This window comes from Eriocheir sinensis, chromosome 43 (genome assembly GCF_024679095.1).
Source record: "Eriocheir sinensis breed Jianghai 21 chromosome 43, ASM2467909v1, whole genome shotgun sequence".
Taxonomy (NCBI): domain Eukaryota; kingdom Metazoa; phylum Arthropoda; class Malacostraca; order Decapoda; family Varunidae; genus Eriocheir; species Eriocheir sinensis.
This window is the reverse complement of record NC_066551.1, coordinates 13,017,995-13,044,778: the sequence shown is the minus strand read 5'-3', so window position 1 is coordinate 13,044,778 and position 26,784 is coordinate 13,017,995. Positions and strand designations below refer to the sequence as shown.

The window sequence follows — 26,784 nt, the reverse complement described above, 5'->3', positions numbered from 1 at the left end:
GATGGCAGGGTGCTGGGGGGCAGGGGATGAAAGGAGAGAGGAATAGAATGCAAGGAACTGGAACAGTGGGAGCGTAATGAGAGGAGAAAAAGAAGGGGATGGAAAATAGATTTATGGGACGGGGAAGATTAGGAAAAGGATGAAAGATTGTAAGATGGAAAGGTAAAAGAAGGAGTAACATGAAAAAGGAAGACAAAATGGAATGGAATGGGAAGGCAATATACAGACAAATATGTCAAGGGGTAACAGAACAACATGGGGTAGTAGTAGATAATGAAGAAACAAAACTGCAGTGAAGAGAAAATAGGTGAAGCTGAAGCATAAATAAATGGCAGTATGCCATATAATAGGATTATGAAGAGAATGGGACTGGAAGATACTTCTTTATTTTAATTATCTCCCTGAGCTGGATAACTAAGATCATAAAGCTCTGCTAAGGTTAGAAAAGACCGCTACCTGTTACACTGAGAAGCCGCCGTGACCTTACATGTATCTCACGACTTCTTGGACGCGAGGCAAGTTCCAAACCTAATGAGTAGAAATGGAGCAAATAGATTTTGTTCAACAATTGTCGGAAAACCAATCTATTTTTTACAATTCGTTACTCGAACATTTTGTATGGGATGCAACCGTCCAATAGTAAAGCTTTTCTGTATTTATCTAGTTGTAGGAAACAGGCTTAACGTTAGTCTCATCTTTTCTCCATGCTTAGTATTGATTCAAAGTATTTACAGGAATTAGGTTGATAGGAGCCAGACGCCTATGGTCAGGCATGTTTGGCTGCTACGTGTGGGTGACCAACACTGAGAGCTACAGAGGCGTACTGGCCAGTGGGGATGGCATACAGCAGCAGCTGGAGCACGTCAGGGGCGTTGGCACCAACCCCAACTATGACTGGAAAAGGACTGGCAGTCTGTTCCTGGTGGGGCTGAGCCATGGATCCCACACCATATCTTCTATCTGTGGCCTGACAACGTAAGGAAAACTTTTGTTGATCTGTCTTGCATGGTATGACTAGAAGTCTTTAGTAAAGGTTGTGATATCAAGTAATTTTGGGCATGGTTGTGGGTAGTGTTATCAGTATCAAATCGATCATCAAATTCTTTAATAAAAATATTATCAACCATTACTAAAAATTGGGAAGTTAAAATATTATAGTAAAAAGATATTTTGATTAAAGTGAAGGGAAAATTGAGGTAAATGACTGTTACATTTAATTTTATAATAAGATTGAAAAATTAAAATCAAATAGCAATCTGATCTTTATACAAAAGTATAATGTGACAAACTGGAAAAGGTAAAGGAGAGGCTAACCATACTCGGGGAATCTAAAGTCTTAGATTAACACTACTACTACTACTACTACTACTACCCCACTACTACACCACCACCACTACTACCACCACCATTATTATTATTATTATTATTACTATTATTTATATTAGTTATTTTTCTCATTACCAATATTAGGTAAAATGATAATGAAATGAGGCTATTGTTTCTTACGCACTTCAAGTCTTATTTTACATGGGAGATGAAATAATTTCAAAACATTCTTTCTTCCTTTCTCCTTGGCACACGTAAAAACTACGAAATAAAGTAATTCAATAGCTCAACATTTTTTTTATTTAGCATTCTTTAAGATTTGTCAGACAAGAGAAAAAGTGTCAATCATCCTAGGCTCACCACCACCAGAAGCCAACCCTCTCAAGAAAGTCAGCAAATAAAAGAAGCCCTAATATAGAAGCGTTTGTGGATACAGTGTGTAGACGCCTCCATCATGCTGGCATTCACCACTGTGCCCCAGCCATAAAGGACCCGTTCACACCCAGACACAAGGAACTAGGGCTGCAGTTTGCGCAGCAATGTAAAGATAAGGGGATGGATACTTGGGAAGGAGTAATCTACTCCTGTGATAAAACATTCTCATCAGCGGCACATGGCAGACTGCATTGCTGGAGGAGAGATGGAACAAAGTAAGAAGAGTGCATTTAACGCAATTTTATAAGGTACAATTTTAGGTGATAGTTGTCAATTATGGTATATTTCATATACAAAATGAATGATGTTACATAAATATAACAATTATGAAAAATGCAGTATAGGTTTGCATCTACTAGAGTTTTTGCTAATGCAATAATTGTGGTATGCTCATGCAGTAATTGTAGTGTGATAATGAGTGGCTACCAATTATACTTACAAATAGCAGCTATCTTGTGAATGCAGTACAGAGCCTATCTAAATATCGCATTGCTTAACATTGTCATTTTCTTTAAGATATGACGAGAGTAACATTTACAACGCTAAATGCACGCAGTGGTCACGTTACCTGCAATGATGAGTTTGGGGAGCTTGTCCGAATAGAAGGAAAGGAATCCGTCTCTGAGGTACTAGAGGAGGTAATGATTCCTACTGTTTGTGCGATGCTCCCCCATACCCCGAGAAAATAATCTTCATGAAAAACAATAACCCCCATTCACACGGCAAACATCGTGAAACGATGGTTTGCTGAGCAGCGCAATGTGGAGCTTCTTCCCTGGCCAGTCAAAGGGTTTGACCTCAACCCTATAGAACACGCCTGGGCAAACATCGTGAATTGCTGAATGCTGGAAGCAGGAGGAGAGGCGGTCAGAGGACCTGTAGGAGTGGACGAGGGTCAGGATAAGGCCTGACATGATGAGCTGTCCCAGACTGCTTTCGCAGTGTTCTCACTCACCAAGGCCGCTGGACAAAATACTAAATAAAACATTGTTAAGCTACTGTATGAGTTTGTTTCGCGCCTTTAATGCAAGCCAAGAAAAGTTGAAAGGGTGGATATGGGGATCAAGAAAGGAAGAATGTTGAGAATGCTTTGAAATTATTTTAATCCCCCATGTAACAACATAAGACTTGAAGCGCAAAAGAAACAATAGCCTCACCTCATTATCATCTATAATATTGTTAATGAGAAAAATAATATAAAATATATAGTAATGAGATTTTTTTTTTAAATGTATAATAATTATTATTATTACCAATTAATGAACTAACCAAAGTAGCAAAATTGATGAAATCGAGAGAGACTTGGATGGGTGGTGTGTGTGGCATGGCTAGATGTTCGGCTGGGTGTGATGTGTGGAATGGTGTGAATGTGGTGTAGTGTGACTGGATGTGATGTTTTGTGGTGTGGTTGGGTGCGATGTGTGGAGTGGTGTAATCGGGTGTGATATGGGGTTTGGTGTGGTGTGTGGTGTGGTGTGTGGTGTGGCATGATGGAGTATGATTTATGGTGAGGTGTGGTGTGACTACTATCCATATCAGACCCTATGACATACCGTTTTTCGCAAATATCTTTCAAACGAAGACTCGGATCAGCATGGGACTTTGGCACAGATTGCTTCACACACTCCGCTAATTTTTGACGCTATTGTGCAATGCCAGATGCGCTTAATTACGGCGTTTACTCTTGACTGTGATGGCAAAACCTGCGTGAGCCACTTACTCATTCGAACAGGTGAGGCGTGACGTATTTGTAACGTGTATCCACCCATCTACCTCCACCCCTGGCCTCCCCTACTCCCATCCCTCCCTTTACCTACCTCCTGCCCTCCTCCTCCTCCCCCACACTCTCTCTCTTTCCCCGCCCTCTTTCTCCCCCATACCTCCACCCCCCCCCTCTCTCTCTCTCTCTCTCTCTCTCTCTCTGTGCACATGCGATGTGAAGCTTTGCACGCATATCACTTGTCTATAATAGCGGATAACTCGAAAGGATATACTAAGTATGGTCTGGTGTTTTATGCACACGACCATGATCCCTGTTCCAGCTTAACTGGATGTTGCTTAAGTGCTGTATGAGGTTTGTTTGGCAATTTTACACCCATTGAAAGTTGTACGAGTATATGGCCTTCCTTCCCACAGGTTACGTTGAGCGTATGATGGGATGAAGCACGTAGCTGAGGCTTGACCATTTAGAGGAAACCGCGAAAGAGACGGAAAGGAATAAGGGTGGAGTTGAAGCGGGAATTCATTGCAGAGTAAAAACGTGAAACGAAATTGGAGAAATATGAAAATTTTATTCTGATATTAGGAATAGACTGCCATACGATATGTATTCATGTAGATAGCTATGTTAAGAAGTCATAGCACACAAAAATAGACAGCGAGTATATGATGGATGGATTAATAATGTAAATAACTGACCACATAGGCTATGTTACTTCAAAATTCATCACCATCGACAAACAGGTCATCCTCGTCATCACTGTTGATGCTGATGCAGACGGCATATGATTTATATTTATCTGCCATTAATTCAAGTCATACGTGTGCATGTATTCATATCTCGTGTACATCGCAAGTGAGAGAGAGAGAGAGAGAGAGAGAGAGAGAGAGAGAGAGAGAGAGAGAGAGAGAAGGGGGGGGGGAGGGGCAGGTATGGGGGAGTAAGAGGGCGGGGGAGGAGGAGGAGATAAAGGGAGGAATGGGAGTAGGGGAAGCCAGGGGTGGAGGTAGGCGGTGGATACACGTTACAAATACGTCACGCCTCACCTGTTCGAATGTGTAAGTGGCCCACGCAGGTTTTGCCATCACAGTCAAGAGTAAACGCCATAATTAACCGCATCTGGCAATGCACAACAGCGTCAAAAATTAGCGGAGTGTGTGAAATAATGTGTCAAAGCCCCATGCTGATCCGAGTCTTCGTTTTAAAGATATTTGCGAAAACGGTATGTCATAGGGTATGATATGGATAGTAGGTATGTGTGATGTTAAGTATGGGATGTGGTGTGGCTAAGTGTGAAATGTGGTGTGCTGTGACTGTGTGCGGTGTGATGTGGTGTGACTGGCTGTGGTAAGAGGGATAGTGTGATTGAGTGTTATGTGGTGTGGCTGGGTGTGATGTTTGGTATGGTATGGCACAGTACAAATGTGGCGAGGTGTGGTATGTTATGTGGTGTGGCTGGGTGTAGTGTGTGGTATTGTGGCTGGGTGTGGTGTGTGGTATAGTGTGGTTGGGTGCAGTGTGTGGTGTGTGGCTGGGTGTGATGAGTGGTGTGTGGTGTCATGTGGCTGGTTGTGATGAGTGGTGTGTGGTGTCATGTGGCTGGTTGTGATGAGTGGTGTGTGGTGTCATGTGGCTGGTTGTGATGAGTGGTGTAGTATCATTGGATGCGATGAGTGGTGTAGCATCATTGGATGTGATGAGTGGTGTAGTATCACTGGATGTGATGAGTGGTGTAGTATCATTGGATGTGATGAGTGGTGTAGTATCACTGGTTGTGATGAGTGGTGTAGTATCACTGGATGTGATGAGTGGTGTAGTATCATTGGATGTGATGAGTGGTGTAGTATCACTGGATGTGATGAGTGGTGTAGTATCACTGGATGTGATGAGTGGTGTAGTATCACTGGATGTGATGAGTGGTGTGTGGTATCATGTGGCTGGATGTGATGAGTGGTGGTATCATGTGGCTGGATGTGATGAGTGGTGTAGTATCATGTGGTATCACTGGATGTGATGAGTGGTGTAGTATCACTGGATGATGAGTGGTGTATCACTGGATGATGAGTGGTGTGGTATCATGTGGCTGGATGTGATGAGTGGTGTAGTATCATGGCTGGATGTGATGAGTGGTGTGTAGTATCATGGATGTAATGAGTGGTGTATGTGATGAGTGGTGTAGCATCATTGGATGTGATGAGTGGTGTAGCATCATTGGATGTGATGAGTGGTGTAGCATCATTGGATGTGATGAGTGGTGTAGCATTATTGGATGTGATGAGTGGTGTAGTATCACTGGATGTGATGAGTGGTGTAGTATCACTGGATGTGATGAGTGGTGTAGTATCACTGGATGTGATGAGTGGTGTAGTATCACTGGATGTGATGAGTGGTGTAGTATCACTGGATGTGATGAGTGGTGTAGTATCACTGGATGTGATGAGTGGTGTAGTATCATTGGATGTGATGAGTGGTGTAGTATCACTGGTTGTGATGAGTGGTGTAGTATCACTGGGTGTGATGAGTGGTGTAGTATCACTGGGTGTGATGAGTGGTGTAGTATCACTGGGTGTGATGAGTGGTGTAGTATCACTGGGTGTGATGAGTGGTGTAGTATCACTGGGTGTGATGAGTGGTGTAGTATCACTGGGTGTGATGAGTGGTGTAGTATCACTGGGTGTGATGAGTGGTGTTATGTGCCTGGGTGAGGCATGTGGTGTTGTGCGGCTGGATGTGGTGTGTGGTGTGGCACAGGTAAGCGTGGTGTTCTGTAAATGAATGTGGTGTGTAGTGTGGTGATGCAAGGATGAAGTGAATACAAGAGTTGTGTATTCGAATACGAATAATTAATACTTCAAATTCCAACGAATACGAATTTGAATACACTGAAATGTTTTTACTCGAATACAAATATGAATACTTCTTGAAAGTATTCATGAATGCATGAATACTTTCATGGATACTTTTGCTTGAATAATACCTTCTTGACGTAACTGGATATAGCACTGTTGTAAAATTATGTAACAGTAAAATGAGCTGATGAACCTGCACTATACAAAACGATTATTCGTCCGCCCAGCAGGCTAGAGTTGTAAGAAACAACGGTTGATTTTTCTGATAATAAATTTTGAAGTATTCGCCAGGTTATTTGCAGAATACGAATACTTTTCCCTTGAATCTGAATACGAATGAGAATACTTTGATTTATGTGAATAACAATTTAAATACGAATATAATCAAATACGGTATTCAAATACAAATACTCCATCCATGGTGTGATGTTGCTGGGTGTGATGCGAGATAAGAGATGTGGTGTGGCTAAGTGTGATGTGCGGTGTGGTGTGACTGGGTGTGGTGAGAAGGGGTAAGAGCGATTGGGTATGATGTATGATATGGTTTAGCTGGGTGCGGTGTTTAGTGTGGTGTAGCTGGATGTGGTGTGAATGGGTGTATTGTGTGGTGTGGCTGGGTGTGTTGTGTGGTGTGGTGTGTGGTGTGGCTGGGTGTGTTGTGTGGTGTGGCTGGGTGTGTGGTGTGGCTGGGTGTGTTGTGCTGTGTGGTGTGTGGTGTGGCTGGGTGTGTGGTGTGGTGTGGTGTGTGGTGTGGTTGGGTGTGTGGTGTGGTGTGGCTGGGTGTGTGGTGTGGTGTGGTGTGTGGTGTGGTGTGGTGTGGTGTGGGTGTGTGGTGTCGATTGGTGTGTTGTGTGGTGTGGTGTGGCTGGGTGTGTGGTGTGGTGTGGCTGGGTGTGTGGTGTGGTGTGGCTGGGTGTGTTGTGTGGTGTGGTGTGGCTGGGTGTGTGGTGTTTGGTGTGGTGTGGTGTGGTGTGTGGTGTGGCTGGGTGTGTGGTGTGGTTGGGTGTGCGGTGTGGTTGGGTGTGCGGTGTGGTTGGGTGTGCGGTGTGGTTGGGTGTGTGGTGTGGTTGGGTGTGTGGTGTGGTTGGGTGTGTGGTGTGGTTGGGTGTGTGGTGTGGTTGGGTGTGTGGTGTGGCTGGGTGTGGTGTGGTGTGGTGCGGTGTGGCTGGGTGTGTAGTGTAGTCTGGTGTGGCTGGGTGTGTTGTGTTGTGTGGCTGGGTGTGTCGTGTGGTGTGGTGTGGTGTGGCTGGGTGTGTTGTGTGGTGTGTGGTGTGGCTGGGTGTGTTGTGTGGTGTGGCTGGGTGAGTTGTGTGGTGTGTGGTGTGGCTCGGTGTGTGGTGTGGTGTGGTGTGGCTGGGTGTGATGTGTTTTGTGGTGTGACTGGGTGTGTGGTGTGGTGTGTTGTGTGGTGTGGCTGGGTGTGTTGTGTGGTGTGGCTGGGTGTGTTGTGTGGTGTGGTGTGGTGTGGCAATGCGACCTGGAAGGAAAGTGAAAGTAGCACCTTCGTGTCAGTTGCCAGGAGGAGGGCAAAGGGTGTGTCCTGACCACTGACCTTACCTTTGAGCAGTGAGTGGGGCATCTCATGTTACCTGTATATAGCAGGATGACAGCTGAGCCATCCCAGTTCCCCTGAAGAAAGGTAAAGTTGGGGGCATACACCCATAGCTCCGTGTGGCTGCGGTGCACATCTCCGTCGCATTACCTCTTGAGCCTGTGGTGAGAATAAACCATTACCACAGGACACAGGGCCAGTGTGCCATCCAGATTACCACAGTTTACCTTCCCCAGGTTTCCCCAGATGCTATCCATTTATCAACTAGCCTGAAAGGGAGTATGATTTTAGCACATAACTTATTTACCCACCTCAGAAAAATTGTAGACAAATTTGTTATCTATTCTAACTTTAATATATTACATACATGTGTACATAAATAAAATAAGTAATTATTACTTATTTTATTTATGTACACATGTATGTAATATATTAAAGTTAGAATAGATGACAAGTTTGTCTACAATTTTTCTGAGGTGGGTAAATAATTTCTGTACTAAAATATTCGTAATTGCTAATTCAGTAATACGTACTTCATAGAGCAGTGCTTCCCAAACTTTACATTTTTTTTTTTTTTTTACGTCTTGGCCTATTGCGCCGGTAGGCTTCTTCCCGGTGGATCCTGATGGTCGGTCCAAGGCTTCTTCCCGGTGGGTCCTGATGGTCGGCCCAGCCCGTTCTGGCGCAGGCGAGTGTTTATAGTGGCGCCATCTTGCATTGGCTCATGCTGCCCCCCCGGAGCTCATCTTTAATCCTAGAATCTAGAGTCCGGGTTGATAGGTGGTCTTCTGGACAGCATGTGGGTAGTTTTAAGCCACTCGGCGGCGGCTGAAAAATCCCAGCTTGGTGACACCGGTCGGGGATTGAACTCGCGTCCTCCTGAACGCGGGGCCGTCTTGCTATCTGTTCAGCCACCGCCTACCCGCTACCCGCCTACCTCCTTTTGACTTCTAAGAAATCCTTACGTCCTCCATCCTTTCTATATATATATATATATATATATATATATATATATATATATATATATATATATATATATATATATATATATATATATATATATATAGACACACACACACACACACACACACACACACACACACACACACACACTGTCATCACCAAGGCCATAAACATCAGCCTGCCCTCCCACCTGACATCCTTGCTGGCGGACTTCCTGACGCACCGGCACCAAGCTGTACGTCATCAGGGCAGCACATCCACCCTCCAGCCCCTCTCTGCTGGGGTGCCACAAGGGACGCGCATGGGGCCTCTTTGTTTCCTTATTCTGATCAACAATGCACTGTTAGACGCCCCTCATTGCTGGAAGTACGTGGATTATTCTACAGTGGGTATCTCCATCAACAACACAGCCCCTGACTACACGTCCCTACAACACATTCTGGACCGACTGCAGAGCTGGACGCAAGATAACCACGTCACCATCAACACCAACAAGACGGTGGTGATGCATTTTCACACCTCCACCACTGCCATCCCACCGCCAGCCCTGGAGGTTGGCCCTCACCAGCTGCAGGTGGTTGAATCCACCAAACTACTTGGAGTCACCCTGGACAGCAAGCTGAGCTGGGGCAAGCACGTCACCACTATTATCAGGGCGGCTTCCTACAAACTTTTCATGCTGAGGCGCATGAAGGCACTGGGAGCCCCCCAAAGGACGCTCAAGGACCTGTACACCACCTTCATCCTCCTTAAACTCCTCTATGCCTCTCCTGCTTGGGCTTCCTCCATCAACAAGACCCAGCAACGCCAATTAGAGAGAGTGCAAAGGCGTGCATGCAGACAGATTCTGGGCAGTTTTTACACTAACTACGAGCATGCACTCACCCAGCTGAATATTCCCACCCTACAGGACCGATACCAGACAAACCTAAACAAATTCGGCAAGTCCCTCCTCCACAACCCCCGTCATAGAGATCTACTCCCACCCGCCCTCCCTCCCCCACTAGACCCACAAGATACCACAATATTCTCGTCCCGGTCAAAACTCGCACGGACAGATATCGGCTTAGTGCGATACCGACGCTTGTGAGGGTCATTAACACCTCCACGATCACATGACCCCTCCACCCCAACACACACACACACACACACACACACACACACACACACCACCCTTTCCCACTTCCCCCATTACTCACCACATGAAACTCATTGTATAGTATTTTTGTGTATTTTCAGCCTTATGGCTGCCTACAAATGAATAAACCATTTATTGTTATTACTATTATTTTTATTACACTCACACACATACATACATATATACACATTTATCTCTCTCTCTCTCTCTATATATATATATATATAATATTTCTCAAGTTTTAATTGAGAGGTGGTGAAATGTTCTTTTAAGAGCTTATAAATTTGCCCTTCTCTCTGACAGAGCTCCTGAAATTTGACTGCCAACTGTGTTGCCCATCCACTGTGGGAGAGGCATCCCCATCCAAGCAAAGGTACATTACTTATTGGAGTTGCAACACCTAGTAGTGTTTACAGTGCACCACAGCTCCAATATAACAACAACACTGCTCACGTGACAATCAGTTATGCCTGTAGCACAGAAAAAAAATTGTAAGCGTCTGAAAAGTTGGTCAGTACACTGGCAGGGACAATCATATTGTTTAATTTAAGAAAAGATTCTTCTTTTTCTTCCTAGTTATTGAACCGGTTTTATAAGACCTATTAATATACAATTCTTGCACCTTTTGTGCCAATTCAACAACTTTGAATAAAATTTTATCATTACACATGATTTTTCTTACTCCATAATATAACAGTAAAGTGACTGAACTCCAATTAAAGTTAAACTTCGCCCCCTTAAGTGTTTATATACTATATATTATTACTACAGTATTAAAAACAATAACATAAATAGTATATTCATTGAGGTCATGAATATATATGATGGTTTTCTATTGTCTCCTGTCCCTAACAACATGCAATGTAATTTTGATAACCTTTTCCCCTTCCTGATGAGTAGCAGTACTTGGGAAAAAATGGTTGATGAAATGAACTTTTTTTTTTTTTTTTTTTACAACAAAGGAGGTTGTTGTGTCTGTTGAAATTTAGGAGAAATTGAATTATACAGAAGCTAATACAAGTGAGTATAGTGTATCACATGGTTTGCTTCAAAATCCAGTTAGGAAAAGTGAATATTTATCTTTGAATTATATATATATATATATATATATATATATATATATATATATATATATATATATATATATATATATATATATATATATATATATATATATATATATATATATATATATATATATATATATATCGCTATTGCGCTGGTCATATCAAGAGGTTTTGATAGGGTCTGGCACAAATCTTTCCTTTCCAAACTACCCTCCTACGATTTCTATCTTTCTCTCTGTACCTTTATCTCCAGTTTCCTTTCTGACCGTTCTATTTCTGCTGTGGTAGACGGTCACTGTTCTTCCCCTAAATCTATTAACAGTGGTGTCCCACAGGGTTCTGTCCTATCTCCCACTCTTTTTCTGTTGTTCATTGATGATCTTCTTTCCAAAACGAACTGTCCTATCCTTTCCTACGCCGATGATTCCACTCTGCATTACTCAACTTCTTTTAATAGAAGACCCACCCTACAGGAACTTAACGACTCAAGGCTGGAGGGTGCGGAGCGCTTAGCCTCAGACCTTACTATTATTTCCGATTGGGGCAAGAGGAACCTGGTGTCCTGCAATGCCTCAAAAACACAGTTTCTCCACCTATCCACTCGACACAATCTTCCAAACAACTATCCCCTATTCTTTGACAACACCCAGCTATCACCTTCCTCAACACTAAACATCCTCGGTCTATCCTTAACTCAAAATCTCAACTGGAAACTTCATATCTCATCTCTTACTAAATCAGCTTCCTCGAGGCTGGGCGTTCTGTACCGTCTCCGCCAGTTCTTCTCCCCTGCACAGTTGCTGTCCATATACAGGGGCCTTGTCCGCCCTCGTATGGAGTATGCATCTCATGTGTGGGGGGGCTCCACTCACACAGCTCTTCTGGACAGAGTGGAGGCTAAGGCTCTTCGTCTCATCAGCTCTCCTCCTCATACTGATAGTCTTCTACCTCTTAAATCCCGCCGCAATGTTGCCTCTCTATCTTCTATCGATATTTCCACGCTGACTGCTCTTTTGAACTTGCTAACTGCATGCCTTCCCCCCTCCCGCGGCCCCGCTGCACTCAAACTTTCTACTCATGCTCATTACTATACTGTCCAAACCCTTTATGCAAGAGTTAACCAGCATCTTCACTCTTTCATCCCTCACGCTGGTAAACTCTGGAACAATCTTCCTTCATCTGTATTTCCTCCTGCCTACGACTTGAACTCTTTCAAGAGGAGGGTATCAGGACATCTCTCCTCCCGTATTTGACCTTGCTTTTGGACACCTCTTTTGTTTCTGTTTTGGGAGCAGCGGGTGGCGGGCGTTTTTTTATTGTTGTTTTCTTTTTTGTGTGTGCCCTTGAGCTGCCTCCTTTGTTGTAAAAAAAAAAATTATATATATATATATATATATATATATATATATATATATATATATATATATATATATATATATATATATATATATATATATTTTTAGTATCTTTTTCAGTGTTTACAACATGGGGAATGGCATCATAGAAAATTGAATAGCACTGCCACAGATTACCTCATATACCAAAGAGCATGCACAAGATACCTACATGTGTCTGAGATCTGATTGCTGTCGAGGTACCTTGTGCGGTCTTCCTTTCAGCCCAGCTCTCTGCATTCCCTGTAACAAGGGACAAAGTGGTGCTGTGTGGTTATTTAAAATGGTTTGCCCCATATGATGTGAATGAAGAAGAATGTGTGTGAGTTTTAATTTAGGTGTGACGCCAAGGTAAGTGATATGTGGATCTGAATGGGTGAAACTCTTAGGTGGCTTAGACTTGATACAACAGAAATGGCATTAACATTACAATCAGGCCCACAAAACCCCATAAAAAATGCATAAATAAATGAAAAATAAATAAAGAAATAAATAAAGACGAAATATCTGCCAATCACCATCTGCCAGCTGCATGTGGCCAGCAGAGGTCTGCATATGTTTGGGATTGAGGGATCAATAACTTCATCAAACATATGTTGAGGTAATCTCTTATGATTACGTAAGGGGGAACCCTATCTCATAATATCAAATGAGCTGAGAGAGCATAAAGAAGTCCATGTTTAAATTTGCAAATGCTAAATCATAAGTCTGTCTGTTAGGAGAAAACAGACATGTCTGTTGGTTGAATCTTGTTTATCCATGTGTTTCTTATTTCTAATAAAAAAATGTGAGACAAATTAACAACAACACAATACGAAATATCAGTTACTGACCCTGTTATGATTTGAAAAGAAGGTTGTGGTTTGACCCAGAATCCTGGCATTACATAATGCTGGATGAAAGAGAGCATGTCTGAGAAGGAATAATACATGGTGGAAAATGAGATGCAAATACAGCATCAAGGAATGAGATCAAAAGAAATTACAAATTTAATTTGTTAAAATACATGATTTTTTTTTTTTTAAATATTGTAACTGTGGAAATGGAGAGCTGCACCATATTGTTTCATAAAAAAAGAGGGATTACTACATACTGACAGTGGAAAAGACATGAAAAGTATATGAAGACAATGGATATGTGTGAGATGATGAGTGGCAGCTTCCAGTCAGTTTTTGCAACAGTAGCAGTTTTTGTAGAACAGATATCTGAAGTGAGCTCCCACAGATAGAGGATATGAGGGTGAACACAGATGGTGCTAATAATTTTGAAGATGTGCAAAAGGCAGCACAACTATATAAAGTGTCAATTTGGATCTTAAGAGAGGGCAGAACAAGTGGAGCCACTTCACTGCATTAACAAAGGAAAATGTGTCATATGATTGGAGGAGAGCAAAAAATATAGTCCTGATATATAACACGTGATAAAATATCCATTGAATTACAGACAATTGTCCCTACCCAGTGCAGTTTGCAACTATGTGGGAAAGTTACTATAAAAAACGGATGAAGCTTTTATAATATGAAAAGCTACTTTATATTAGACAATAAGGATTTAAAAAGGGATATTCATGTGCCACAAATTTACCATGATTTCACGCCAGTGGTGGATTTTTTTCAAGAAAATTAAGGTTGAATACACTGTATATACTTATATCTAAGAGCTTCTGAAAAGATACGTGCCTCGTGTTGGTGTTGGCTCCCATCATTTTTTTTTATTTTTTATTTATAGTAATGATATATTGGAAGGAGTCAATAATTCTATAATTCTTCTTGCAAATTTTTCTTACAGTAAAGGAAGCAGCTTCATTTTTTTTGTGTGTGTGAAGAAGATAGCTAAAGTGCCTAGAAGAGAGGGTCAAATTCAGTTGAAGAATATCTTCATATTCCCCTTTTGAAAAAGTTCCATTCATAGACTGGAGGAAATAGACAAAGGAAGGCTGTTACAGTGTTTATTAATGAAAGGGATGAATGAGTGGTTAACTATTGCATAAGGAATTTGGAATAGGGATGAGCTTGAGTACAAAGTTATGTGCAGTTCGACCATGGGAAGGGTAGAGACATGCAGTTAATAAGCTCAGGAGAGCAGTTAGCATGAAAATATTGATAAAAAATTGAAAGATAGGAAATATTGAAGTGGAATCTATGATACAAAAAATTACCAGTATGATGAAGGGAGCTTAATAGGTGAAAATATCTGACTCTACTCTCTCCAAACGGGCTGTCTGTGGAACCCCACCAGGGGAGGTGTGGCTGAGTAGGGGAGGAAGTGGCTGAGTGGTCAGTGTGCGTGTGTTGGGAGTAATAATACCAGACAACCTATAACCAAAAGTCAAAAATCATTGTATAAACACAGATTACTCTTATATGAGTGGGTTTAGATGATATGGATGAATATATGCTGAGGGAATTGATAGTGCCAATGAGCTTGAGTATGCAGCCATTATTCGATGACCATACTGGGAACAGTAAATATCGAAGCTTGAAAGAATACAAAGAGCTGCAATAAATTAGCACCAAGCTTAGCACAGATGCCATGTGAATAGAAATTTGATACTTCGAAAATCACAGTTAAAAAACAAAAAAAAACAAAAAAGAGGAGACAAAAAAGAAGAGACAATAAAGGGACTAGAAAATGTGGGCAGGGAGGATCTTCTGACTTTAGACAATGGAAGAACTAGAGGTCAGTAATACAGTTTGAAGAAGACTTTAATGTGGTATTAATATCAAGAAAATTAATTTCCATATAGACAGGAATTTGATGTTTGGAATTAATTGGTGGAGATGGTGCAGGCAGAGAACATCCGCTACTTTGAAGCTAAACTGGAGAAAAGTAGGTGTGGAGATAGAACACAAACTTAACTCAGATCCTGTAGTAGGTATGCTACAACAAAGTGCGTACCAATTTTACAAACAAGATCCACCAGTCAAACCCTTCATGCACCTCCTTCTGACCACTTTCTTATTTTAACAACTTTCCAACTCAACATCTCGTCCTTATCTCCCTAAAAAAAATATAAAAAAATAAAAATACAAAATAGCTGACTATCAAGCTTTCGCACAGTTCCTAGAGGGAAAATGTTAGATTTTTCAATAGACCAACACCATACATTTGCAAGAGCTATTGCTCACATTGTCATCACCATTCGTAAAACTATAAAAAAACGACACCAAAATGACTACAGCCCTCTTCCTCCATACTGACTAGGCATTGAAACAAGCTTTTGTCAAAACAGACAACATACACAAGAATACTAAACCAAATATAGTAAAAATCCTAGTAACCAGCAACAGTGGGGATTCAGAGGTGCCGGATAATCAGAAATTTCGGATACGTACCACTGGATGGATAATCCCAACCAAGGAGACTATTCTATAGTCTCCTTGGTCCCAACGTTTCCCATCAAATTTCATTGAACCAAATATGTTCACAATGCATCTCCTGACTACAAATATGTACGCAAGTCGGGGCCGTTGTCACTTGAACACCTGAGCTGGGCTCTGTTTTTCTAATCTTTTTTTTTACTTTTTTTCATTCCATATAGCCTCCACTCCTCCCCACCTTCCCCTTCCCGTCTTAACAGCCCCAAAATTTTTCATGATGATAGAGTGAGGTCAGCCCCTGAGGACAGGTGACTCTCTCTCTCTCTCTCTCTCTCTCTCTCTCTCTCTCTCTCTCTCTCTCTCTCTCTCTCTCTCTCTCTCCTCTCCTCTCTCTCTCTCTCTCTCTCTCTCTCTCTCTCTCTCTCTCTCTCTCTCTCTCTCTCTCTCTCTCTCTCTCTCTCTCTCTCTCTCTCTCTCTCTTGCATTTTCCATCTTTGTTACACACACACACACACACACACACCTCCTCCTCCTCCTCCCCCCTCCCATCCTCCCGCCTAATGAGGGTTCGCACCTTCACACACTTCTCGCTCCAATTTTTGTTTCAATTCTTACAGAAACATAATTTTACCATAATTCCCCGTCCCTCTCACTTATTTCATTTCTATAATCAGTAACAACATATGTTAAATGTCTTTATTATCATACAAGGATGAACTTAAATATATGATCTAATACTATTTATTACTAAATCTTAGATCAGTCAATATCTGGTCCACCCTCCTTGTTTATTTATTACCTCTCGGAGGCGTTGGGGGACTGAGGCAACATGATTATATATTATATTGGGTTTCCTTCCTCAATACTTCAAACTCCCTCCTAGCGTGCTGGAAGAGGTTCTCAGCACTCATTTCCATTTCTGGCTCCCGTGCTTTCATAATATTTCCCCAAACATTTTCCATAGGATTTAAATCGCATGACTTGCTAGGCCATGGCAAGAACACTATGTCGTTCTGTTCTTCGAACCACCTCTTGAGAAAAACACACAGAAAGAGACACAGATAGAGTAAAAGAGAAAAAGAGGAAGAAAGAGAGGGAAAGATAGAAAAGAAAGAAAAAGAAAAAGAAAGAGAAAAAGTAAGAAAAAAGAAAGAAAAAAAGATACTGAGAAAGAAAGAATTACAATGAAAAACATATACACAAACAGAAAAAGAAAGAGAGGAAGAAAGAGAGAAAGATAGAAAAGAAAAAGAGAAAGAAAAAGTAAGAAAGGAAGTAAAAAGAAAGGAAAAAATGAGAAAGAACGAGCTAGAATGAAAAATATAGACAGAAAGAAAGCGACAGACAGGAGAGGAAAAAGAAAAAAATAGAGGAAGAAAGAGGAAAAAATAGAAAGATTAAGAAAGAAAAAGAGGAAGAAAAGAGAAAGAATAAGGAAAGACAGGAAGAGAAAAGAAAGAAAAGAGAAAGTAAAAGAAGAGAAAGAAAAAAATGAAAAAAAGAAAAATAAAGAAAAAAAAGATACAAAGAGAGAAAAAAGAAAGAAAAGGGCAGAAAGAGGATAAAGAGAGAGAAGACAAAAAGAAAGAGAAAAAGAAAGAGAAAGAAGGTTATAAAGAAATAGAGACAAAGAAAGAAGGAAAGAAAAAGAAAGCAAGAAAAAAATATAGAAAGAAAGAAAGAAAGCAATGAGAGAAAGAACGTAAGAAAGAAAGGAGAAAGAAAATGAGAAAGAAAGAATTTTAAAGAGAAATATATAGACACAGAGAGAGACAATAAGAGTAAAAGAAAGAGAGGAAGAAAGAGAGGGAACGATAGAAAGATTTAGAAAGAAAAAAAGAAAAAAAGAGGAAGAAAAAGAAAGAAAGACAGCAAGACAAAGACAGAAATAATGAGAAAGAAGGAAAATACATACAGAATGAAAGGGCCTCTCTTTCTTAATCAACACTCCTTTTATTATTTCCTGGGATGTGCAGGTGTGTGTAGGAAGGGAAGGGTTAGATGCGCGGGGGGGTCGCGGTGACAGGCTCAGAGCGAACTTCAAGGGAAAGGCTGAGGAAGTGGGAATCTCCCTCCTGCTCTGCCGAAAGTGTTCGAGTGACAGCGGCCCCGATCGGACGCGGTTTGACCCGTTAACCATGCAACGCTGTGCAATGTCACCAGCAATCCAGTAGCGGGCATGGGACTGCCCTTGCAATATCAACGGCAACGGAGCCAACAATCCATGCCAAAATGGCTGCGCCAGTCAATCTCTCGAACCAAGATTAACTCCAACAAGGGGTCATGGATACAAATTAAAGGAGACTATGATAATGTGATAATGTCAAGAAATTTAGTTTTCTATAAAGAAATATTGATGTTTGGAATGAACTGGACGAGGTGATGAAAGCATGAGAAACATTCGCAATTTAAGTCAAGATTAATAGAAGCTTGTACCGTAGCTGTAGAGACAGGATACCAAGAGACAGGATAACAAGAAGCTAACTCTTATCCTGTACACTACAAATAGGTAAAATGCAGCAGGGGGGGGAATGCTGTACACTATACGTGATGATGCAGACAAAAGAAGTAAATATCAGAGGGTTGGTGGCTGCTTGAATCTTTACTAATAAAATGTTTCAATAACTCGTTAGTCTTTTTTACTGAATGTCTCAACATTTTCATGAAATGCAACTCCATCTATTACCATTTTTTCCTTATGAGCGCATGGCAAAGTACAAAGATAGCTGGTGGGAGGTTTGGAGATGCGTTATTGAGAAGATAATGCGAGTAAATTTAGTGAAATACCGAAGGACGCTGGGATGAAGGAATAAATTATGCGAAAAATATCTCCCATTGTCTCAAAATTAATGTAAAGGGTGTATGCTCAGTTATTACAGTTAATAACAATGATTAAAGATTAAAATAACGTTTAATGGTCATGGTTCAGACTATTTTAGGAGCGGTTACTTTGCTTGTTTGCCTTGCAGGTAACATGCTGCCCAATATTCTCCTGACCACGGCCCCTCCTTACACAGGATGACCATTCCACACAATAATGGCTAAGAGGTTGTATTAATGATGGTTGTTAACTTAAAAATTTGTTAATAACCATTTAAGTAGTTTACCTATGCTATAAAAGAAGATATGAAATAACAATGACAGGTGGTGGAGCACAACTCGAGCGCGGCCACGGGCAATGAGCTCATCCCATATGTATTAAATGACGCAAAGGAAGTCAAGGAGGCGAAGTCACCCGTACTCAAGAGCGTGAAGCTTCTTGCTTCTAGCAGTGGTGATCCCCGGGACTGTATAGGTTGGTGCGGAAAGATTTGAACTACTCGACGTCAACAGCGGGATTGATTTGCACAAGCTGACCTGCTCCTTGTGGCCTCTCATTTTATTCTCTTAACAAGAGTAGCGCCTTTATTGCCCTTGGGCTACTTCCTTTGCGGAAAAAAATCCTCATTGTGATGCCAGTTATCTATTTTAGCACTTGCTGCACTCGAGTTTGACAATAAATATTTTCTTTATTGCCGTTTCCGATTTTAGGTACTTTTCTTCTATTTGACCTTTTTTTTGTTTTAGTTCATTTGGGTGTTCTGAGGCCTCAATTGCTGTTCCAATGAATGACAACCATGACAACTGAATAAAGATCGGTATTATTAATGTGCCGATATCTATTTTCTTACTAAAACAACTGCTCTTCTGTTGTCATATATTTTTCTACTAACTTTTAAACTTCCCAGGAAAGCAGAGTTAGTTATAGATAAAAAAAAAGCGTGATAATAATCGTAAAATGTGTGCTAATTCGCGCGACTGGCGGGGCAGCGGAGTAGCCCCTAATGTTCCGCAGCCAAAACCCGTGGCTCACCACAGCTAAAACCCAGGAGTGTTCATGATCATCCTAACGGGAAGGCTTTGCCCCCCTCGACCCCCCTAAAGGTCACCAAAAGACAGTTGAATATATACGTAACCTAAGAAGGGGGCACCGCCAACCTCCTTTGCCACATTTCGTCATACTGGGCATTGGCGTGGCCTACAAAAGATACTGGCCTGGGTCTCGAATTGAATACGTCAAAAGAGCAGGCGAATTTTATGGTTTTCAGTGCATTGAAATATTATACTTTTAACCGACATTATCAAACTACCAGATATTATTCAAGAAATCTGAGTCTACCATCGTGTTCATGATACATTGTTTCATATCGTGAGCATAAATCAATTACGGTAAAACTAGACACATTTAGATAATGAAAGAATAATAAATGTGCATAAACATTATGTCTCACTTTTTGCTTCAAATCGTTGTAACTCCCAAAGTTTTGCTCGCATGGAATTTTCAGTCAGTTTCAAAATCGGCACACTTTTTTCCGATTGTGTTGCTGTGTAATATGTACCGATAAAGAAAAGAAAATAGGTGTTCAAATTGCTAAAAAAATAAAATTCCTGCATATTATGCGTCTCCGTGGGCTAGTGGTCAGCGTGCCTGGCTACCACTCCGCACCCGGGTTCGAATCCCGGCCCGGGCAGTCGACATGCAGTCGGCCGTCAGCTGTTCATCCTCCCTTTCAGGCTGATCGATAAATGGGTACCTGGGGAAACCTGGGGAAGGTAAACTGTGGTAATCCGGGATTTCACATTGGCCCCCGTCCCGGGGTAATGGGTTCCCTTCCACCACAGGCTCAAAGGGCCAACGGAACGGAGATAAGCACCGCTGCCACGCGCTGCTATAGCGTATGCATCCACCTTTACTGGCGCCGTCCGTCAAGACTGGTGCGCCTCGCTCCCGACATGGCTTGGCTGCTATTTCTCAAGGAACGATTATGCTACATGGGAAAGTTTTACTTTTTGGCAATTTTGACCAGATATTTTTTTTCTTATCGGTACATGTTACATACCGAAGGAATCGGAAAAGTGTTCTACTTTCGAAACAGTGGCTGAAAATTAATTACAAGTAAAACTATTGGAGTTTCAGGGATTTGAAGCTAAAAAAAAAGTGAAAAATGTTTATTCATTTTTCCTTCCATTATTTTCATATAACTGTAGTCTTGCTGTAATAATTTTGGGCTCATGATATTCAGCAATGTATCATGAGCACGATGACAGTCTCAAGCTTCCTTAATAACATCGTTTACGAGTAATTTGCTAATATTGGTCAAGAGGACAACATTACAATGCACTGAAAATTTGAAATTTGGCGTAATCAACTCGAGACCCAGGCCAGTATCGTTCGGAGACCATAGCATTGGGCATATTATGGTTATAATTCATTGGCACAATAAAAGAGGCCTTAAAACATTCAAATAAACAAAAAAATATCAAATGGAAGAATATAACAATATAAAGCGTCAGTAAAGGAAATGAAACTTTCTTTTAAGCTTATCGTCCTCTTATTCATTTTAATAACTCCTTCCTGCGGGAATGGCAAAATGGGGGTCCAGGAGGGCAAAGTCCCACTCCCGCTGGGAGATGATAGGAGATGATGTTTGGTTAGATAAGAGTCGAGTGGTAAGTAGTTCGCAAGGTACAAGGAACAAGATGGGTATCGTAATAAAACTAATCATCACCCAACCATCACCACCACATCAGCAACATGAACGCAAAGATTTGAGCTGAATTAATAATCTCTCAGCAATAGACAACAACATGGCCTCCGATAACCACCAGCATACTCACCACACAAATTCCTTCAGGACGAGTATTTTCCTCCACCGTGCTCTCCTCAGTCCCTCCCCCTGCCTGTGTCTAGCTGGACCACTGCTAGACTACACTGACGCAGAATCGCTGATCCTCCTGCACTCCCTTGCCTCGCTTGGACGTGGCGATGATCCTCCAACAAACGAGGAATAACTCTGTACCTTGGTTTGAACCCTGACAAACACTCCTCATTCCCGCCTTCCTGCACTCCAAGAAAATGAAAGCTGCGGCGAGACGTCGGGGATTGAGTCATGCTGAGGTTGCTCCACACCGAGAGGTGATGTTGGTCCGACCGCCCGTCGCTGGGTGTCCTCGGCAAGAGCGGTTGGAATACGCGATAGACAGAACAACTTGCACCGATTATTCTACCGTGGCGGTTGTCTTGGAGCAGCCCGGGACAACACACACACACACACACGGGCATGTAAAGTGAATTCATACTGCTGCCTCAGTCTCACAAACGAGTCGATGAGTTTGAATAAACAGCGAACTGTAACGAGACAACTCTTCTCATGCTTTAGTCATTAACAGTAATTTGTTTGTTCACTGGGTTTTGCCTGTAATCAATGGGTAAATGCTGTCTGTGGCTTTTTAACATGAAAGGCCACCCACAAAGCTATATAAAAAAGAGAAAAGACGAAATTCATGATGAACAATCAACAAGAACGAGAGGTTAATAGCCGTACAAAGAGGGAGAAGCACAACTCTTCTAGTACTACTATTACCACAACCACCATCACTACTACTACTACTACTACTACTACTACTACTACTACTACTACTACTACTTTTACTACTACTACTACTTCTACTACTACTACTACTACCGCTGTATATTCTGGTATCCAACACATCATTGTTTAGGACTTTAGGCGAATGTTAGCACTTCTGTGGGTTGTAACAATATGTATTGCTTCTTTACTGTCATATAACGGTGCACTGATTTGGGAAGCTTAGTAATGTGCTAAAGGGAATATATGAATGGATAATACACACGTGTCACTTGTCACTGACAGCTCGTACCTACCTCACCACTTGACACTTGGCCTGGAACTGTGATTAGGAACTTTATCTAAAACTACTGGCACCATATGTTTGTTTTAAGCCATTTGTAGGCAGTAACACAAGTGCAGCCTCTTACAGAAAATCGGAGAGGCTACACTTGAGATAGCCGAGAAATGTTACTAGATTTTATGTAAAGCAGAACGAAGAGAATGTTCTTTTCATTAGCACTTGTAGCCTGAAACACACGTATACCTTATTACATCAAGCTGGAGGCTGTACTTGTGTAAATAGCCTAAAGATGTGTTATGATATTTTAGATAAAGCAATACGAAGAGATATTCTCAATAAGTTTATATAACCACCTGAAGGCCCAGGTAGCTGACTGCTGGTAGTGTGGCTGGTTGACTGGTGGTGGTGGTGGTGGTGGTTTGGCTAGCTTACTGTTTGAGGTGTCGACCAAGTGTTAACTCAATAATTTTGATAAAATAACTGAAAATATATAATTAACCTTTCCTTGTTTTTGTAAATCTAAAAAATATAGTTTAGGCCTTTTGTTGCCATAATAAATGTAATTAATAGCAGCACAGCACCCAGTGCTCGTGATGTTACTTCCGATGAGTAACGTTACGCGTGCGCCGCTTGGAGCGCCACCGTCGCCCCGATTACAAGGGAATGTTGCGAGTGTCCCCAATTTACTATCTATACTCTTTGCTGCTGTTACTACTACTACTACTAACTACTACTACTAATAATAATAATAATGATGATGCTAATGCTAATGATAATGATGACGACGATGATACAACCATTACCACAACCTCCACCAAAAAGTAGAATGTGAAAAATCGGGATGACTAGTTTATAGCAACAAGAACCGTAAGCACTACGCGGAAAAAGAGCATTATACCGTTCCTAAAACCAACAGAATATGCAGCAAAAGTATGAAACCCGCACTCAAAAAAAACAAAAAAAAAAAAAAAAAAAATGTTGAGAAGATTGAGATTGTACAAAGAGTAGTCTGCTAAGCCTGAGAGATTTCAAGTAATGAAGACTTGGTAAGTTGCAAGTATTAACAGTAGAAGAAAGAAGAAAGCTGATGTGATCATGCTATATAAATGTGTCAAAGGAAAATAAAATAAATGACATTATTGAATATGTATTACCAGACGGTAATTTTGAAGGAGGTAGAACGAAAATGAGTCAATTCAGCTCCAGACAGAGCAAAAGATCAATGGAATATGTTACAAGAATGAGGCGCGGGTGCCATAAAGCATTCAATTTGGAAGAGGAATATGACGACACAGTTTCAAAAGGTGGGACACTTCAAGCTTGACTCTGTACTGTAAAAATATACCTTAAGAACACTCCCTACACCCCCCCAACCCCACACACACACACACACACACACAGTACACACACACGCGCGCGGATATAAGGAGACTACTAAATGAGCCCAGACAGCCTACCCATGGCAGCTATTGAGAATGGGTTATTCACCAATTTCTCTTCCCATCCATATTTAAATCTATCTTGAAATTAAAGCTTTTTAATTGTGTCTGCCTCAGCTATGCAGACCTGCTCAGTTTGCTTCGCTCATTCACTCTCCGGTTCGCGATCAAGTTCTTGCCTATATTTCCTTCTTGAATCTGAATTTATCCAACTTATACCCATTGCTGCCTATTATTACAAAAAAAAAATAATATATGTATTTCATTTAAATCACCTAAACATTTATCAATTCCATCCCACACAGTTGACGTTATTCCATTTTTTCTTTGTCTTTTTGGCCTAACCGCGCGGAGTCAAATGTTATATAAGGACAACTTTTGAGCTCCGGTTACTAACGTTTTCCGTAATAAAATCAAAGGCTATATGCGCGGTTTCTGGAGATAATTTAGTGATATCTGGGTCGAAGGTCAGAGCTCAGGCACACCCAACTCCCTTTTGCAACTGAAATGTTCAATATGTGTTACGCGGTATAACCAGTGACATAAGCAAGTTTGCTGATGACACAAAAATATGAAGAATAATCAGTTCATGAGGAACTAATGGCCTGTATGTGTGGGCCAATAAATGGATAATGTAAATCAATATGGACAAATGCAATGTCCTAAGTGTGGGGAAAATAACCCTCAAGAAAATAATTACACATTGAATAACAGCTACTGAACATTGTTGTTGCAACACTCAAGCTTCATGTCAGGTCAAGAAGAATCTCGAGATGCAACAATACTGTGTTCCATCTCGAGAGGCTGAAGGACCTGGCATGTGCTCACGAGTATGTAGTGACAGTCTCAAATCGGTTTGAAGTGCTCGGCTCCCTGGAGGACCCTGTAGAACTGTGGGATACCTTCAAACGTGAGACTCTGCAAGCTGCCAAGGAGTGCATTGAAAAGACCCCGAGATCTAGGAGTGGCTTTGCCTCTGTGGAGACGCTGGAGAATATCGAGGAGAGTCGCGCTGGCAGACTTGCTGTGAACCGGGTCCATTACAGGGCTCTATCACGTAGGACTAGAGCTCTCCTGAGGAGAGACAAGGAGAGGCATGTCAGGGGTCTCGCCGAAGAGGTCGAGGGCCATTTAAATGCGAATAACCTCCGACTTGCTTACCGAGTCCTGAAGAAGCTCCGCTCCAAATCTTCTTCTCAGGTGAGCGCTATCCGAACAGCTGATGGCTGCCTCGTGCCGGACATGGATAGGCAGAGGGCTCGTTGGGCTGAGTACTTTGAGCAGCTGTACATGGTGGATCCTCCACGTGGGCATCTTCCAGTGGCTGGGTTGCAGGTGGCGGATGCTGACCCACCCATTTCCGAAAGCCCACCCTCTCTGGGCGAGGTCAGAAAGGCTGTGGCGCCTGTAACATCAGTGCGGAGCTGCTCAAAGCTGGAGGTGAGGCCATGATCCACGGGTTACATGCGGTCTTGACTGCCGTATGGTAGTCCGGTACCATTCCTCCTGACTGGAAGAGGGGGTTGGTCGTCCCTATCTGGAAAGGGAAAGGCGACCGCCAGGACTGCAGCAACAACCGTGGTATTACACTGCTCAGTGTGCCAGGCAAGGTGCTTGCCCACCTATTCATGATGCGAATTCGCAGCCAGCTGCTGAAGCTGCAGAGACCTGAACAGTCTGGGTTCACGCCTGGTAAGTCAACAATTGAGTGTACCCTACCGCTTCGCGTACTGGTGGAGCGCCGACGTGAGTTTCGACAGGGGATGCTTGCAGCTTATGTCGATCTCAAGAAGGCGCTTGATTCAGTGCATTGTGAGGCACTCTGGGATCTTCTGTGACTCCGTGGGATTCCTGCGAGGACTACTGGTTTGTTTCTGAGAGACAGAGAGTGCTGTGAAGTGTGGGAGGGGGCTTGTCCAGCTTCTTTCCCGTGTCCTTGCTCCATCGCTTTTCGACACTTGTATGGACTGGGTAGTGGGCAGAGTTGTGGACCTGAGTCGCTGCGGAGCATCCATTGGCAATACCAGGGTCACTGACCTTGTTTTTGCTGATGATGCAGTAATCCCGGCGGAGTCGCTTGAGGTTTTGGTGAAGGATCTCGAGGCACTGCACGAGAAGGCGATGCCCTTGGGATTTCAGGTCTCCTGGGCCAAGACCAAGGTACAGGTGTTTGGAGGCTTGCTGGATGACACAGTACAGTCTGTTCATGCGTGTGGCGTGGACGTTGAGATCTCAGAAAGTTTCACGTATCTTGGTAGCGTAGTTCGTAACAACGGTGATTCTGGCCAGGAAGTCTTACGACGGATTGGTCTGGCCCACGGTGTTATGGACTCGCTCAACACGAGTATATGGCGTTGTCGATACCTGTGCAGAAGAACAAAGATCCGGATCTTCAAGTCCCTTGTGCTCCCTGTCTTACTCTATGGTTGTGAGACATGGTCACTAAATAGAGACTTGGAGAGGCGGATTGATGCCTTTGGTAATAAGTGTCTACGCAGAATCATGGGATATCGCTGGAATGACTTTGTGTCAAACTGGCGACTACTCCGTAAGACTGATTCGACATATATTACCTGCATAGTCCGTCACCGCCAACTCCGGCTATATTTCCGGCACGTTTTGCGGAAGCTGATCCTGCTCATCGGGTTGTCTCTGTAAGAGACAATCCTGAGTGGAGGTGGCCAGGGGGACGCCCACGGAGTTCGTGGTTTGAACAAGTCGATAGATCCTGCCGGGAGGTACTCGGGTTGGGAAGGGGGCCTGCATGGAGACTCCCGGAGAGACCCCCGGGCTTGGCGTCGTAGGGTGAGCGAGGCGACGCATCCCTCCCCCCCGGCGTATGCCCCCATTGATTGATTGATTGATACTGAACATTCCAGCTGCAAAAG

General features: G+C 42.3%; 1 protein-coding gene and 1 long non-coding RNA gene across 2 annotated transcripts in view; one reads left to right on the top strand and one right to left on the bottom strand.

The window, feature by feature from the left end:
* Window positions 1-10,648, top strand: part of LOC127010471 (zwei Ig domain protein zig-8-like) — a 46,013-nt gene extending 35,365 nt beyond the window's left edge. The window contains exons 6-7 of the mRNA XM_050884681.1: window positions 735-975; window positions 10,287-10,648. The gene's annotated coding sequence lies outside the window, so the exon portion shown is untranslated. The remainder of the gene's footprint in view (window positions 1-734; window positions 976-10,286) is intronic.
* LOC127010472 (uncharacterized) lies at window positions 369-21,836 on the bottom strand. The gene is made up of 4 exons (XR_007763219.1): window positions 21,423-21,836; window positions 12,617-12,687; window positions 7,920-8,041; window positions 369-967 (listed from the first exon to the last, which is right to left on the bottom strand). It is a non-coding gene; the product is annotated as an uncharacterized LOC127010472 (long non-coding RNA).
* Window positions 21,837-26,784: the final 4,948 nt, after the last annotated feature.